This window comes from Dioscorea cayenensis, chromosome 6, assembly GCF_009730915.1.
Source record: "Dioscorea cayenensis subsp. rotundata cultivar TDr96_F1 chromosome 6, TDr96_F1_v2_PseudoChromosome.rev07_lg8_w22 25.fasta, whole genome shotgun sequence".
In the NCBI taxonomy this organism is placed as follows: Eukaryota; Viridiplantae; Streptophyta; class Magnoliopsida; order Dioscoreales; family Dioscoreaceae; genus Dioscorea; species Dioscorea cayenensis.
This window is the reverse complement of record NC_052476.1, coordinates 9,993,364-9,999,870: the sequence shown is the minus strand read 5'-3', so window position 1 is coordinate 9,999,870 and position 6,507 is coordinate 9,993,364. Positions and strand designations below refer to the sequence as shown.

The window sequence follows — 6,507 nt, the reverse complement described above, 5'->3', positions numbered from 1 at the left end:
TCGATATGTTCATGTACTCTTAAGTCGAGGTATTGGAGGCCGAGGTGATAGCACTGGGGTAATCATGCACTCTGACTTACTAATGCTATACAGTATCATTGAGCGCTACCCAATCCACCTTGGACACCTTTTTCCCGAGCTGTTTGTTCATTAGGGTACTTACACATGCCTTGGATCCATTTTCATTGGGCCGTATATCACACCTATGACTCGAGGTATGGTTTTAATCTAGCACACCCGGGACATGCACGTTGTTGGTGGATTTTCACCCTTGGGGATGGCTACTATATTTTCTATCGGGATGATGGAGAAGCACGGTGACACATATGCCGTTCTCCGATACTCAGCCACAGGTGAGCGCATCCTTGCTTCTCCACCACAGCCCAATTTTGAGCCAGACGACGCACCACATTCAGTTGTGCTTCGCCTTCTGGAGATTCAGAGCGAGATTCATTCCCTTTGATAAGTGCTTGTGCGATATGAATGTGAAGCATTCATTCCTTATGTTGAGCATTACTTTTCTCGGGTTTTTACACTAATAAGTGTGTTTTTTATGTTACTTTTATGCAGGTAGGGTTGTGAGGCCGAGTATGAAGGAAAGAAGCCAATGTGGATCACAATGCACCAATTTTGGAGGAAATCTTGCTAAGATTCAAACGCGAAGACATAGGTCAGATATGAGATGCTAGAGTGTGTGCCAACCTCCTCGTATTCGAGTTTAGCACATCCATTTGGAGAGGCACAAAGGCAGTCACACTCAAGCATTCCGACTTATGCACATAGAACAAGAGCTCCACCAACTTGCCTATCATTGAAGAAGCAAGTGATCCACAACGTGAACGTGTGCCCGTTTGCATTACTCCGATGAAAGTATGGATTCGGGAAGCTATTTAGGTCGGATATTGTAGTAAAGCACTGTAGCAACAAGGGTGCAAGTATTGTAGCAGCACTGTTCACAGCCGGTCAAGAAAATAGGAGTTCAGAAAATCCATATGGGCGTGTGGAAATTATCCACGCCCATGTGGAAATTCTGCACTGTCGAGTGAAGCATCCACGCCCGTGTATTCGCCCGATTCCAGCTCTATTTAAAGTCGAATCAGCCCCGATTTTAGTATTCTTTTCTCCATCTTTTCTCCAACTTGAGAGAGGGCTTTGGCTAGGGTTTTGAGCAGTATTCGCAAAGGGTTTGGAGAGGTTCTATGGCTCTGACATCGTCATTCCTTAGGAAGAAGGTTGGTAGGGGACCTTCCGTCGAGGCGTATCCTATACCGGACGAGGGAATCCTTGGACGACGAGTAAAGGACTTTTCACAAGGTCATCGACATGACTATCGAGGGGGGTTTCTTTATGGATTCATTGCTTTTACATTCTATTTTTTTTTATTGTACTTAGCTCCATGGAGAGCTAAACCCCTAGTGTGTACTTTGGGTATTTGTGAACCCTAGGATGTATTCGTTTCATTGAATCTCTTTATTATGCTTTCAATTAATTGATGTTTATTGTGAATTCCAACCTTAAATGCTTGTTTGTATGAACATTTCCCCTAGAGTAACACTAGGGTTGAGAGTTTTCGTTGGTAACCTTGTGAGTGAGTGACACACCACGAGCGTTAGACAAAGCTAGGTTGGAGAGGGTTGAGAGGGTGAGTCGAGAGGTACAGGAGCGTCCCCTTTCCCCTCCGACCTGATAAATTCTACCTCCGTTCCTCGAGTTCTTTGCGGCCATAATAGAGTGCGACGGAGTGAAGCGTTGATGGTCTAAGGGATGAACTTCTGCTGGGGCTTAGTTGCGCGTGCGACGGAGTGAAGCGTTGATGTGATCTTAGTATCTAGGGCTTAATCGTGGTTAGGGACCTTCCACCTCGACCAAAGGGTTAGGTCTATAATTAGGAAGAGATTTATCACTTTGAATCCCTAGAGCTCATTGTAAGTCTATGCGAGTGCGAGGTTGAGAGGTTATCTAATCTCTCCTCCGGGACATGTATAGAGTTAGGCATAGTTGACCTTAGATTTAGGACTATGTAATTAAGAATTTCCACGACTCACCATTGCATTGATTGGGAAGTATAATAGAGGGTTCTTGCACTTGAATCAATTATACTAGGCGGAGCATTATCCGAGTACCCCATCTTTATCGATTGCCTTACCTTCTCCTTTATTCGTGCCTTTTTACTTGTGTTTTTACTTTCGAGAATTGAATCATTGTCACACTTATCATCATTGATCTTTCACATAGCTAAGAATCGAATTAAGTATTTTTATTCTCTATTCCCTGTGGATTCGATACCCGCTCATCCGGGATTATTACTTCGACAAACCCGTGCACTTGCGGGATATACTCAAGGGGACCTTGTCATGTTTTTGGCGCCATTGCCGAGGAATAGGCATTTAGAGATACTTTGCACTTTGTTTTCTTATCTATTTCACCATACATTCTATTTCCTATCATCGTATTCTATCATCGTTCTAATTTCTTTTTCCTTCTTTTTGTGTGCAGCTCCAGGTTATGACCCGAGGGAATCCCTCAACATTGATTGAAGGAGATCCTGAGGTTGAACATACACTTAGAAGAAAAGGGAAAGAGCCTATACAAGAACAGTCTAATCCAGTTGATTTGGAAGTAGAAGAATCTAAAAACATGGCAGAACAGAATGAGCAACAACGAACATTATCCGATTATGCTAGACCTTCAGTGTTGGGGACATAGTCGAGTATTGTACGTCCCCCAATTACATCTCAGAACTTTGAGCTGAAGCCGGCATTCATCCATATGTTGCAGCAATCGGCACAATTCAATGGTTTGGCAGATGAGGATCCAAACAGTCATATAGAGAGCTTTCTTGATGTGTGTGATATGCTGAAGATAAATGGGGTGACGGATGAGGTGGTGGAAGCTTTTCTAGGTCGTTATTTCCCTCCGGGAAAATCAGCAAAGCTTAGGAACATGATCTCATCCTTTGTTCAGTTGGAATTGGAGTCTCTATTCGAGACATGGGAAAGGTTCAAGGAGCTCCTGAGAAAGTGCCCGCAACATGGATTCCCAGAGTCGATGATTGTTCAAACCTTTTACAATGGTTTGAACCCGAGTACAAGGCAACTCTTGGATGTGGCAGCAGGAGGTACCTTAGGTAGCAAGAAACCCGATGAGGCCCGTCTGTTGATTGAAGAAATGGGTTTAAACAGCTACCAATGGAATGCTAGGAAGAAGAAAAAGGTGGCCGGTCTCCATGACATAGATGCGGTAACTTCATTGGCGGCCCAAGTGAAAAATTTGAGTAAGAAGTTAGATCTTCTAACTTCAAATAGAGTGGCGGCCGTGACTAATTGCACCGGGTATGGTGGAGGACATGCTCCCTCCGATTGCCCAATCTCTATTGGTGGTGTTTCTTCGGTGGAGAATGTTGATTTTGTAGGTAATGGCATGAGACCTCAACGAAACCCATATAGCAATACCTGCAATCCAGATTAGAAGAATCATCCCAATTTCTCATGGAGTAATCAAGGTCCACAAAAGGCCATGGGGCCACCGGGTTTCCAACAACAACAACAAGCCACTTAGGTGGAAAACAGAGTCTCAGGTTTGGAAACCTGAATGAGTGACCTAGAGAAGCACTTGACGAGGTTTATACAATCTGCAAATACAAGGTTTGAATCAGTCGAGTCTACACTTCGCAACCACACCGCCTCATTGCATAATCTTGAAAATCAAGTGGGGCAAAATGTGAAGTCTCTCTCGGAAAGGCCACATGGAAGCTTGCCAAGCAATACAGAGACCAACCCTAGAGAGCATGTGAAGGCGATCACTTTGAGAAGTGGTCGTGAGGTTGAAGGTAGGCTTCCGAGTGAGAAGCCAAAAGATCACGCACCCGAGGCTATAGAGGTTGAAAAGGGAACAAGCAAAGAGAAAGAGGTGGTACCCCCACCTTTCAAGCCAAGAATCCCTTATCCCTCTAGATTGAAAAATGTCCAAGGGGATGAACAATACAAGAAGTTCCTGAGTTTGTTCAAGCAACTCCACATTAATATTCCTTTTGTTGAGGCATTGGCCCAAATGCCTATGTATGCAAAGTTCTTAAAAGACTTATTGACTAACAAGAGGAAGTTGGAGGAAAATGCTTCAGTGATTTTAGATGCTTAATGCTCGGCGGTATTGCAAAAAAACATGCCGAACAAGAAGAAAGATCCGGGAAGCTTTATCATTCCGTGTAATATTGGCAATCTAGGTGAAGAAATGGCATTGGCAGACTTAGGGGCAAGTATCAATGTCATGCCATACACCTTCTTTCAAAAGCTAGGCTTGGACAAGCCTAGGCCTACTCGGATGACTTTGCAACTAGCGGACTGAACAGTGCGACATCCGAGAGGGATCATTAAAGACGTTCTTATCAAGGTGGACAAGTACATTTTTCTGGTTGACTTTGTAGTGCTAGATGTCGATGAGGATGCGGATGTACCCTTGATACTTGGGAGACCGTTCTTGCGGACTTCCAAAGCATTGATTGACATGGACGGCGGAGAGCTCACATTGAGAGTTGGAGATGACAAGCTCACATACCGCCTTGCTGATGCCATGCGGCATTCTCTTGACTTCGATGATACTTTATACTTTCTAGACACTACTGATGAGATTATTGATGAATACATGCAGGAAATGTTCAATCCGGATCCGTATGAAGGTTTGTTCGACAAAGAGGAGGAACATGAAGATGTAATGATGCTTGGATCGACGAAAGAAGTACCATCTACCCCGGGGATCTTGAAGAAGGTGCTCCAGAAAATGAAGAGGGCTAGGAGACGCCACCGAAAACACTCCAAGGTTATTGGAGACGCCCGTGAACGTAAAGAGTTGGATGAACCATTGCTAGTCATTCCCAAGCCCGATAATACACCCTCTACCCTTAAGAGACTTTGCACATCATGCTTTCAAGCCAAGGGTAAGAGGGCGACCTTCATCTATGAACCCCCGTGAGGTAAGACAAGGTACACCAAGCTTAGTGTCGTAAAACAAGCACTTCTTGGGAGGCAACCCAAGTGTTTACTATTTTCTTATTTTTAGTTAGGTTGTTTGCATGAATAAATTGTTAAGTGTTGCTGTCTTGATTTTTATGATGCTTGTGCTGCGATTTTATTGTGGGTTTCTAAAGTCATTGTGTGTTTTCAAGTGGAATTGGCGAAGTATGGTCATTTGAGCTCTATTTCATGTTATTCACTGATAAAATTTGCATAATAGAGCAGGCTTTGAGTGTGTAAACATGTTCAGAAATCTTCTGCAGAGCCTACAGATTTTTCTAAGTCATCTAGAGAAAACACACAAGCGTGTGGAATTTCCGCACGCCCGTGGAGTTGCACTACGAGCTCATCCAGAGAAGGCACAGGGGCGTGCGGGTGCCCTTGTGAATGACCATGTGTCTGTCACACGCCCGTGGGTAATTTCTGCACGGGCGTGTGAATTCCTATAGAGTTGGGCAGACTATCCCGAGAGCACACAGGGGTGTGGACTCGCCCCTGTGGGTGACCTTGTGAACCACACACGGCGGTGGGTAATTTACACACGCCCGTGTGAAACTCTGCAGAGGATTTCTCCCCATCCCGAGAAGACACAGGGGCGTGTGGTTGCCCCCTGTGAGTTGGGCATGTGAATGTCCACGCCCGTGCGGAATTTCCGCACGGGCGTGTAGAACACTTAGTATTCTTCTCGGATGTTTAGAGAAGCCATAGGGGCGTGCGGCTGCCCCTGTGGGACGGGCGCACGTGCGTGGGTATTTTACGCACGCCCGTGTGAGACCGTTCAAAGTCAGTGAGAGTTTTTCCCGAGAGCGCCCAGGGGCGTCCACCTGCCCTTGTGAAGCTATCCTGTGGGGCGCACGGGCGTGGGTAATTTCCGCACGCCCGTGTGGATGCATAGAACGCCAAGGGTTGCGAGTTCTTTTTAAATAAGAATAGTTTCTCTCCCTCTTCACAACCTCTATTCGTCTGAAAACACTCTCGCATCATTCTCCGATTGCATAGCGCCAATTTGATAGGATTTTTGTGAGGTTTTCTGGCCGGTTCTCCATTTTCTCATCCCATCTCATCCGTAAGCCCTATTTATCATTTTCTTTGCCAATTCATGGTTTACATCGATTAATCTACTTAATAATGCTTCGTTTCTTCACTTAGAAAAATGATTTATGTTTAGAACGAAGCTAGAAGTATTTTTACTTTGTATTTTTGGATTTTTGAAGCGCAGCCATGTGGTTTTCACGCCCCGTGGTTTCACACGTGCGTGCGGAAATTCCACACGACCGTGTGGATTTTTGCAGTATTATTTTCTCAACTTGTTTGATCGATTTCATTTCAAATTTTGCAGATTATGGCACATCGATCGAAGAAGCAAGCTGATAAGAGGCCGCGTGAGTCATCCCCTGAGCCTGAGGGTATGAGGTTTGCGATTCCAGAGCATCAGGTTCGCTATGAGCGCTTGTCAAAACTCCGGTTTGGGCAGACTCGATTCCTGGACACGACTATA

At 45.0% G+C, this 6,507-nt stretch overlaps 1 non-coding gene across 1 annotated transcript; it reads right to left on the bottom strand.

Moving 5' to 3' along the window:
• Positions 1-2,931: 2,931 nt before the first annotated feature.
• LOC120264038 lies at positions 2,932-3,038 on the bottom strand. Its single transcript, XR_005537220.1, has one exon. It is a non-coding gene; the product is annotated as a small nucleolar RNA R71 (small nucleolar RNA).
• Positions 3,039-6,507: the final 3,469 nt, after the last annotated feature.